The following is an 11458-nucleotide window of genomic DNA, read 5'->3' on the forward strand; positions in this document are numbered from 1 at the left end:
ACATGCTTTGGTACACTTCTATTGTTCTCGGAATTCTGCTGAAGTTTAAGAATGCTTCGGAACTCTTCCATTGTTCTCGGAATTCCGCTGACGTTTAAAAATGATTCGGAACACTTCCATTGTTCTCGGAATTCCGCTGACGCTTAAAATTGCTTCACAACTCTTCTATTGTTCTCGGAATTCCGCTGACTTTTAAAAATGCTTCGAAACTCTTCCATTGTTCTCGGAATTCCGCTGACGCTTAAAAATGCTTCACAACTCTTCCATTGTTCTCGGAATTCTGCTGACTTTTAAAAATGCTTCGGAACTCTTCGATTGTTCTCCAAATTCCGCTGAAGTTTAAAAATGCTTCGGAACTCTTCCAGTGTTCGAAGAATTCCGCTGACGTTTAAAAATGCTTCGGAAATCTTCCATTGTTTTCAAAATTCCGCTGACGTTTAAAAATGCTTCAGAACTCTTCCATTGTTCTCGGAATTCCGCTGACGTTTAAAAATGCTTTGGAACTCGTCCATTGATCTCGGAATTCCGGTGAAGTTTAAAAATGCTTCGGAACGCTTACATTGTTCTCAGAATTCCGCTGAAGTTTAAACATGCTTTGGTACCCTTCTATTGTTCTCGGAATTCTGCTGACTTTTAAAAATGCTTCGGAACTCTTCCATTGTTCTCGGAATTCCGCTGACTTTTAAAAATGCTTCGGAACTCTTCCATTGTTCTCGGAATTCCGCTTAAGTTTTGAAGTTTAAAAATGCTTCGGAATTCTTCCATTGTTCTCGGAATTCCGCTGACGCTTAAAAATGCTTCACAACTCTTCTTTTGTTCTCAGAATTCCGTTGACTTTTAAAAATGCTTCAGAACTCTTCCATTGTTCTCGGAATTCCGCTGACGTTTAAAAATGCTTCGGAACTCTTCCATTGTTCTCGGAATTCCGCTGACGCTTAAAATTGCTTCACAACTCTTCCATTGTTCTCGGTATTCCGCTGACTTTTAAAAATGCTTCTGAACTCTTCCATTGTTCTCGAAATTCCGCTGAAGTTTAAGTATGCTTCGGAACTCTTCCATTGTTCTCGGAATTCTGCTGAAGTTTAAAAATGCTTCGGAACTCTTCCATTGTTCTCAGAATTCCGCTGACATTTAAAAATGCTTCGGAACTCTTCCATTGTTCTCAGAATTCCGCTGACATTTAAAAAGCCTTCAGAACTCTTCCATTGTTCTCGGAATTCCGCTGACGTTTAAAAATGCTTTGGAACTCTTCCTTTGTTCTTGGAATTCCACTGACGTTTAAAAATGCTTCACAACTCTTCCATTGTTCTCGGAATTCCGCTGACTTTTAAAATTGCTTCGGAACTCTTCGATTGTTCTCCAAATTCCGCTGAAGTTTAAAAATGCTTCGGAACGCTTACATTGTTCTCAGAATTCCGCTGAAGTTTAAACATGCTTTGTTACCCTTCTATTGTTCTCGGAATTCTGCTGACTTTTAAAAATGCTTCGGAACTCTTCCATTGTTCTCGGAATTCCGCTGACTTTTAAAAATGCTTCGGAACTCTTCCATTGTTCTCGGAATTCCGCTGAAGTTTAAGAATGCTTCGGAACTCTTCCATTGTTCTCGGAATTCTGCTGAAGTTTTGAAGTTTAAAAATGCTTCGGAATTCTTCCATTGTTCTCGGAATTCCGCTGACGCTTAAAAATGCTTCACAACTCTTCTATTGTTCTCAGAATTCCGCTGACTTTTAAAAATGCTTCACAACTCTTCCATTGTTCTCGGAATTCCGTTGAAGTTTAAAAATGCTTCGGAACTCTTCCAGTGTTCGCAGAATTCCGCTGACGTTTAAAAATGCTTCGGAAATCTTCCATTGTTTTCAAAATTCTGCTGACGTTTAAAAATGCTTCGGAACTCTTCCATTGTTCTCGGAATTGCGGTGAAGTTTAAAAATGCTTCGGAACGCTTACATTGTTCTCAGAATTCCGCTGAAGTTTAAACATGCTTTGGTACACTTCTATTGTTCTCGGAATTCTGCTGAAGTTTAAGAATGCTTCGGAACTCTTCCATTGTTCTCGGAATTCCGCTGACGTTTAAAAATGATTCGGAACACTTCCATTGTTCTCGGAATTCCGCTGACGCTTAAAATTGCTTCACAACTCTTCTATTGTTCTCGGAATTCCGCTGACTTTTAAAAATGCTTCGAAACTCTTCCATTGTTCTCGGAATTCCGCTGACGCTTAAAAATGCTTCACAACTCTTCCATTGTTCTCGGAATTCTGCTGACTTTTAAAAATGCTTCGGAACTCTTCGATTGTTCTCCAAATTCCGCTGAAGTTTAAAAATGCTTCGGAACTCTTCCAGTGTTCGAAGAATTCCGCTGACGTTTAAAAATGCTTCGGAAATCTTCCATTGTTTTCAAAATTCCGCTGACGTTTAAAAATGCTTCAGAACTCTTCCATTGTTCTCGGAATTCCGCTGACGTTTAAAAATGCTTTGGAACTCGTCCATTGATCTCGGAATTCCGCTGACATTTAAAAATGCTTCGGAACTCTTCCATTGTCCTCGGAATTCCGCTGAAGTTTAAGAATGCTTCGGAACTCTTCCATTGTTCTCAGAATTCTGCTGAAGTTTAAAAATGCTTCGGAACTCTTCCATTGTTCTCGGAATTCCGCTGACGCTTAAAAATGCTTCACAACTCTTCCATTGTTCTCGGAATTCCGCTGACTTTTAAAAATGCTTCGGAACTCTTCCATTGTTCTCGGAATTCCGCTGACTTTTAAAAATGCTTCTGAACTCTTCCATTGTTCTCGGAATTCCGCTGAAGTTTAAGTATGCTTCGGAACTCTTCCATTGTTCTCGGAATTCTGCTGAAGTTAAAAAATGCTTCGGAACTCTTCCATTGTTCTCAGAATTCCGCTGACATTTAAAAATGCTTCGGAACTCTTCCATTGTTCTCGGAATTCCGCTGACATTTAAAAAGCCTTCAGAACTCTTCCATTGTTCTCGGAATTCTGCTGACGTTTAAAAATGCTTCGGAACTCTTCCTTTGTTCTTGGAATTCCACTGACGTTTAAAAATGCTTCACAACTCTTCCATTGTTCTCGGAATTCCGCTGACTTTTAAAATTGCTTCGGAACTCTTCGATTGTTCTCCAAATTCCGCTGAAGTTTAAAAATGCTTCGGAACTCTTCCAGTGTTTGCAGAATTCCGCTGACGTTTAAAAATGCTTCGGAAATCTTCCATTGTTTTCAAAATCCGCTGACGTTTAAAAATGCTTCAGAACTCTTCCATTGTTCTCGGAATTCCGCTGACGTTTAAAAATGCTTCGGAACTCTTCCGTTGTTCTCGGAATTGCGGTGAAGTTTAAAAATGCTTCGGAACGCTTACATTGTTCTCAGAATTCCGCTGAAGTTTAAACATGCTTTGGTACCCTTCTATTGTTCTCGGAATTCTGCTGACTTTTAAAAATGCTTCGGAACTCTTCCATTGTTCTCGGAATTCCGCTGACTTTTAAAAATGCTTCGGAACTCTTCCATTGTTCTCGGAATTCCGCTGAAGTTTTGAAGTTTAAAAATGCTTCGGAATTTTTCCATTGTTCTCGGAATTCCGCTGACGCTTAAAAATGCTTCACAACTCTTCCATTGTTCTCGGAATTCCGCTGACTTTTAAAAATGCTTCGGAACTCTTCCAGTGTTCGCAGAATTCCGCTGACGTTTAAAAATGCTTCGGAAATCTTCCATTGTTTTCAAAATTCCGCTGACGTTTAAAAATGATTCAGAACTCTTCCATTGTTCTCGGAATTCCGCTGACTTTTAAAAATGCTTCGGAACTCTTCCATTGTTTTGGTATTCCGCTGACGTTTAAAAATGCTTCACAACTCTTCCATTGTTCTCGGTATTCCGCTGACTTTTAAAAATGCTTCTGAACTCTTCCATTGTTCTCGGAATTCCGCTGAAGTTTAAGTATGCTTCGGAACTCTTCCATTGTTCTCGGAATTCTGCTGAAGTTTAAAAATGCTTCGGAACTCTTCCATTGTTCTCGGAATTCCGCTGATGCTTAAAAATGCTTCACAACTCTTCCATTGTTCTCGGTATTCCGCTGACTTTTAAAAATGCTTCTGAACTCTTCCATTGTTCTCGGAATTCCGCTGAAGTTTAAGTATGCTTCGGAACTCTTCCATTGTTCTCGGAATTCTGCTGAAGTTTAAAAATGCTTCGGAACTCTTCCATTGTTCTCAGAATTCCGCTGAAGTTTAAACATGCTTTGGTACCCTTCTATTGTTCTCGGAATTCTGCTGACTTTTAAAAATGCTTCGGAACTCTTCCATTGTTCTCGGAATTCCGCTGACGTTTAAAAATGATTCGGAACACTTCCATTGTTCTCGGAATTCCGCTGACGCTTAAAATTGCTTCACAACTCTTCTATTGTTCTCGGAATTCCGCTGACTTTTAAAAATGCTTCGAAACTCTTCCATTGTTCTCGGAATTCCGCTGACGCTTAAAAATGCTTCACAACTCTTCCATTGTTCTCGGAATTCTGCTGACTTTTAAAAATGCTTCGGAACTCTTCGATTGTTCTCCAAATTCCGCTGAAGTTTAAAAATGCTTCGGAACTCTTCCAGTGTTCGAAGAATTCCGCTGACGTTTAAAAATGCTTCGGAAATCTTCCATTGTTTTCAAAATTCCGCTGACGTTTAAAAATGCTTCAGAACTCTTCCATTGTTCTCGGAATTCCGCTGACGTTTAAAAATGCTTTGGAACTCGTCCATTGATCTCGGAATTCCGCTGACATTTAAAAATGCTTCGGAACTCTTCCATTGTCCTCGGAATTCCGCTGAAGTTTAAGAATGCTTCGGAACTCTTCCATTGTTCTCAGAATTCTGCTGAAGTTTAAAAATGCTTCGGAACTCTTCCATTGTTCTCGGAATTCCGCTGACGCTTAAAAATGCTTCACAACTCTTCCATTGTTCTCGGAATTCCGCTGACTTTTAAAAATGCTTCGGAACTCTTCCATTGTTCTCGGAATTCCGCTGACTTTTAAAAATGCTTCTGAACTCTTCCATTGTTCTCGGAATTCCGCTGAAGTTTAAAAATGCTTCGGAACTCTTCCATTGTTCTCAGAATTCCGCTGACATTTAAAAATGCTTCGGAACTCTTCCATTGTTCTCGGAATTCCGCTGACATTTAAAAAGCCTTCAGAACTCTTCCATTGTTCTCGGAATTCTGCTGACGTTTAAAAATGCTTCGGAACTCTTCCTTTGTTCTTGGAATTCCACTGACGTTTAAAAATGCTTCACAACTCTTCCATTGTTCTCGGAATTCCGCTGACTTTTAAAATTGCTTCGGAACTCTTCGATTGTTCTCCAAATTCCGCTGAAGTTTAAAAATGCTTCGGAACTCTTCCAGTGTTTGCAGAATTCCGCTGACGTTTAAAAATGCTTCGGAAATCTTCCATTGTTTTCAAAATCCGCTGACGTTTAAAAATGCTTCAGAACTCTTCCATTGTTCTCGGAATTCCGCTGACGTTTAAAAATGCTTCGGAACTCTTCCGTTGTTCTCGGAATTGCGGTGAAGTTTAAAAATGCTTCGGAACGCTTACATTGTTCTCAGAATTCCGCTGAAGTTTAAACATGCTTTGGTACCCTTCTATTGTTCTCGGAATTCTGCTGACTTTTAAAAATGCTTCGGAACTCTTCCATTGTTCTCGGAATTCCGCTGACTTTTAAAAATGCTTCGGAACTCTTCCATTGTTCTCGGAATTCCGCTGAAGTTTTGAAGTTTAAAAATGCTTCGGAATTTTTCCATTGTTCTCGGAATTCCGCTGACGCTTAAAAATGCTTCACAACTCTTCCATTGTTCTCGGAATTCCGCTGACTTTTAAAAATGCTTCGGAACTCTTCCAGTGTTCGCAGAATTCCGCTGACGTTTAAAAATGCTTCGGAAATCTTCCATTGTTTTCAAAATTCCGCTGACGTTTAAAAATGATTCAGAACTCTTCCATTGTTCTCGGAATTCCGCTGACTTTTAAAAATGCTTCGGAACTCTTCCATTGTTTTGGTATTCCGCTGACGTTTAAAAATGCTTCACAACTCTTCCATTGTTCTCGGTATTCCGCTGACTTTTAAAAATGCTTCTGAACTCTTCCATTGTTCTCGGAATTCCGCTGAAGTTTAAGTATTCTTCGGAACTCTTCCATTGTTCTCGGAATTCTGCTGAAGTTTAAAAATGCTTCGGAACTCTTCCACTGTTCTCGGAATTCCGCTGATGCTTAAAAATGCTTCACAACTCTTCCATTGTTCTCGGTATTCCGCTGACTTTTAAAAATGCTTCTGAACTCTTCCATTGTTCTCGGAATTCCGCTGAAGTTTAAGTATGCTTCGGAACTCTTCCATTGTTCTCAGAATTCCGCTGAAGTTTAAACATGCTTTGGTACCCTTCTATTGTTCTCGGAATTCTGCTGACTTTTAAAAATGCTTCGGAACTCTTCCATTGTTCTCGGAATTCCGCTGACTTTTAAAAATGCTTCGGAACTCTTCCATTGTTCTCGGATTTCTGCTGAAGTTTTGAAGTTTAAAAATGCTTCGGAATTCTTCCATTGTTCTCGGAATTCCGCTGACGCTTAAAAATGCTTCACAACTCTTCTATTGTTCTCAGAATTCCGCTGACTTTTAAAAATGCTTCAGAACGCTTCCATTGTTCTCGGAATTCCGCTGACGTTTAAAAATGCTTCGGAACACTTCCATTGTTCTCGGAATTCCGCTGACGCTTAAAATTGCTTCACAACTCTTCTATTGTTCTCGGAATTCCGCTGACTTTTAAAAATGCTTCACAACTCTTCCATTGTTCTCGGAATTCCGTTGAAGTTTAAAAATGCTTCGGAACTCTTCCAGTGTTCGCAGAATTCCGCTGACGTTTAAAAATGCTTCGGAAATCTTCCATTGTTTTCAAAATTCTGCTGACGTTTAAAAATGCTTCAGAACTCTTCCATTGTTCTCGGAATTCCGCTGACGTTTAAAAATGCTTCGGAACGCTTACATTGTTCTCAGAATTCCGCTGAAGTTTAAACATGCTTTGGTACACTTCTATTGTTCTCGGAATTCTGCTGAAGTTTAAGAATGCTTCGGAACTCTTCCATTGTTCTCGGAATTCCGCTGACGTTCAAAAATGATTCGGAACACTTCCATTGTTCTCGGAATTCCGCTGACGCTTAAAATTGCTTCACAACTCTTCTATTGTTCTCGGAATTCCGCTGACTTTTAAAAATGCTTCGAAACTCTTCCATTGTTCTCGGAATTCCGCTGAAGTTTAAGAATGCTTCGGAACTCTTCCATTGTTCTCAGAATTCTGCTGAAGTTTAAAAATGCTTCGGAACTCTTCCATTGTTCTCGGAATTCCGCTGACGCTTAAAAATGCTTCACAACTCTTCCATTGTTCTCGGAATTCTGCTGACTTTTAAAAATGCTTCGGAACTCTTCGATTGTTCTCCAAATTCCGCTGAAGTTTAAAAATGCTTCGGAACTCTTCCATTGTTCGCAGAATTCCGCTGACGTTTAAAAATGCTTCGGAAATCTTCCATTGTTTTCAAAATTCCGCTGACGTTTAAAAATGCTTCAGAACTCTTCCATTGTTCTCGGAATTCCGCTGACGTTTAAAAATGCTTTGGAACTCGTCCATTGTTCTCGGAATTCCGGTGAAGTTTAAAAATGCTTCGGAACGCTTACATTGTTCTCAGAATTCCGCTGAAGTTTAAACATGCTTTGGTACCCTTCTATTGTTCTCGGAATTCTGCTGACTTTTAAAAATGCTTCGGAACTCTTCCATTGTTCTCGGAATTCCGCTGACTTTTAAAAATGCTTCGGAACTCTTCCATTGTTCTCGGAATTCCGCTTAAGTTTTGAAGTTTAAAAATGCTTCGGAATTCTTCCATTGTTCTCGGAATTCCGCTGACGCTTAAAAATGCTTCACAACTCTTCTATTGTTCTCAGAATTCCGCTGACTTTTAAAAATGCTTCAGAACTCTTCCATTGTTCTCGGAATTCCGCTGACGTTTAAAAATGCTTCGGAACTCTTCCATTGTTCTCGGAATTCCGCTGACGCTTAAAATTGCTTCACAACTCTTCTATTGTTCTCGGAATTCCGCTGACTTTTAAAAATGCTTCGAAACTCTTCCATTGTTCTCGGAATTCTGCTGAAGTTTAAGAATGCTTCGGAACTCTTCCATTGTTCTCAGAATTCTTCTGAAGTTTAAAAATGCTTCGGAACTCTTCCATTGTTCTCGGAATTCCGCTGATGCTTAAAAATGCTTCACAACTCTTCCATTGTTCTCGGTATTCCGCTGACTTTTAAAAATGCTTCTGAACTCTTCCATTGTTCTCGGAATTCCGCTGAAGTTTAAGTATGCTTCGGAACTCTTCCATTGTTCTCGGAATTCTGCTGAAGTTTAAAAATGCTTCGGAACTCTTCCATTGTTCTCAGAATTCCGCTGACATTTAAAAATGCTTCAAAACTCTTCCATTGTTCTCGGAATTCCGCTGACATTTAAAAAGCCTTCAGAACTCTTCCATTGTTCTCGGAATTCCGCTGACATTTAAAAATGCTTCGGAACTCTTCCTTTGTTCTTGGAATTCCACTGACGTTTAAAAATGCTTCACAACTCTTCCATTGTTCTCGGAATTCCGCTGACTTTTAAAATTGCTTCGGAACTCTTCGATTGTTCTCCAAATTCCGCTGAAGTTTAAAAATGCTTCGGAACTCTTCCAGTGTTTGCAGAATTCCGCTGACGTTTAAAAATGCTTCGGAAATCTTCCATTGTTTTCAAAATCCGCTGACGTTTAAAAATGCTTCAGAACTCTTCCATTGTTCTCGGAATTCCGCTGACATTTAAAAATGCTTCGGAACTCTTCCCTTGTTCTGGTATTCCGCTGACGTTTAAAAATGCTTCACAACTCTTCCATTGTTCTCGTTATTCCGCTGACTTTTAAAAATGCTTCAGAACTCTTCCATTGTTCTCGCAATTCCGCTGAAGTTTAAAAATGCTTCGGAACTCTTCCATTGTTCTCAGAATTCCGCTGACATTTAAAAATGCTTCGGAACTCTTCCATTGTTCTCGGAATTCCGCTGACATTTAAAAAGGCTTCAGAACTCTTCCATTGTTCTCGGAATTCCGCTGACGTTTAAAAATGCTTCACAACTCTTCCATTTTTCTCGGAATTCCGCTGACTTTTAAAAATGCTTCACAACTCTTCCATTGTTCTCGGAATTCCGCTGACTTTTAAAAATGCTTCACAACTCTTCCATTGTTCTCGGAATTCCGCTGACTTTTAAAAATGCTTCGGTACTCTTCGATTGTTCTCCAAATTCCGCTGAAGTTTAAAAATGCTTCTGAACTCTTCCAGTGTTCTCGGAATTCCGCTTACTTTTAAAAATGCTTCGGAACTCTTCGATTGTTCTCCAAATTTCGCTGAAGTTTAAAAATGCTTCGGAACTCTTACAGTGTTTGCAGAATTCCGCTGACGTTTAAAAATGCTTCGGAAATCTTCCATTGTTTTCAAAATTCCGCTGACGTTTAAAAATGCTTCTGAACTCTTCCATTGTTCTCGGAATTCCGCTGAAGTTTAAAAATGCTTCGGAACTCTTCCATTGTTCTCAGAATTCCGCTGACATTTAAAAATGCTTCGGAACTCTTCCATTGTTCTCGGAATTCCGCTGACATTTAAAAAGCCTTCAGAACTCTTCCATTGTTCTCGGAATTCTGCTGACGTTTAAAAATGCTTCGGAACTCTTCCTTTGTTCTTGGAATTCCACTGACGTTTAAAAATGCTTCACAACTCTTCCATTGTTCTCGGAATTCCGCTGACTTTTAAAATTGCTTCGGAACTCTTCGATTGTTCTCCAAATTCCGCTGAAGTTTAAAAATGCTTCGGAACTCTTCCAGTGTTTGCAGAATTCCGCTGACGTTTAAAAATGCTTCGGAAATCTTCCATTGTTTTCAAAATCCGCTGACGTTTAAAAATGCTTCAGAACTCTTCCATTGTTCTCGGAATTCCGCTGACGTTTAAAAATGCTTCGGAACTCTTCCGTTGTTCTCGGAATTGCGGTGAAGTTTAAAAATGCTTCGGAACGCTTACATTGTTCTCAGAATTCCGCTGAAGTTTAAACATGCTTTGGTACCCTTCTATTGTTCTCGGAATTCTGCTGACTTTTAAAAATGCTTCGGAACTCTTCCATTGTTCTCGGAATTCCGCTGACTTTTAAAAATGCTTCGGAACTCTTCCATTGTTCTCGGAATTCCGCTGAAGTTTTGAAGTTTAAAAATGCTTCGGAATTTTTCCATTGTTCTCGGAATTCCGCTGACGCTTAAAAATGCTTCACAACTCTTCCATTGTTCTCGGAATTCCGCTGACTTTTAAAAATGCTTCGGAACTCTTCCAGTGTTCGCAGAATTCCGCTGACGTTTAAAAATGCTTCGGAAATCTTCCATTGTTTTCAAAATTCCGCTGACGTTTAAAAATGATTCAGAACTCTTCCATTGTTCTCGGAATTCCGCTGACTTTTAAAAATGCTTCGGAACTCTTCCATTGTTTTGGTATTCCGCTGACGTTTAAAAATGCTTCACAACTCTTCCATTGTTCTCGGTATTCCGCTGACTTTTAAAAATGCTTCTGAACTCTTCCATTGTTCTCGGAATTCCGCTGAAGTTTAAGTATTCTTCGGAACTCTTCCATTGTTCTCGGAATTCTGCTGAAGTTTAAAAATGCTTCGGAACTCTTCCACTGTTCTCGGAATTCCGCTGATGCTTAAAAATGCTTCACAACTCTTCCATTGTTCTCGGTATTCCGCTGACTTTTAAAAATGCTTCTGAACTCTTCCATTGTTCTCGGAATTCCGCTGAAGTTTAAGTATGCTTCGGAACTCTTCCATTGTTCTCGGAATTCTGCTGAAGTTTAAAAATGCTTCGGAACTCTTCCATTGTTCTCAGAATTCCGCTGAAGTTTAAACATGCTTTGGTACCCTTCTATTGTTCTCGGAATTCTGCTGACTTTTAAAAATGCTTCGGAACTCTTCCATTGTTCTCGGAATTCCGCTGACTTTTAAAAATGCTTCGGAACTCTTCCATTGTTCTCGGATTTCTGCTGAAGTTTTGAAGTTTAAAAATGCTTCGGAATTCTTCCATTGTTCTCGGAATTCCGCTGACGCTTAAAAATGCTTCACAACTCTTCTATTGTTCTCAGAATTCCGCTGACTTTTAAAAATGCTTCAGAACGCTTCCATTGTTCTCGGAATTCCGCTGACGTTTAAAAATGCTTCGGAACACTTCCATTGTTCTCGGAATTCCGCTGACGCTTAAAATTGCTTCACAACTCTTCTATTGTTCTCGGAATTCCGCTGACTTTTAAAAATGCTTCACAACTCTTCCATTGTTCTCGGAATTCCGTTGAAGTTTAAAAATGCTTCGGAACTCTTCCAGTGTTCGCAGAAT

Source organism: Phyllobates terribilis, unplaced genomic scaffold (assembly GCF_046119375.1).
Source record: "Phyllobates terribilis strain yellow unplaced genomic scaffold, ASM4611937v1 Scaffold_28__1_contigs__length_16237799, whole genome shotgun sequence".
In the NCBI taxonomy this organism is placed as follows: Eukaryota; Metazoa; Chordata; class Amphibia; order Anura; family Dendrobatidae; genus Phyllobates; species Phyllobates terribilis.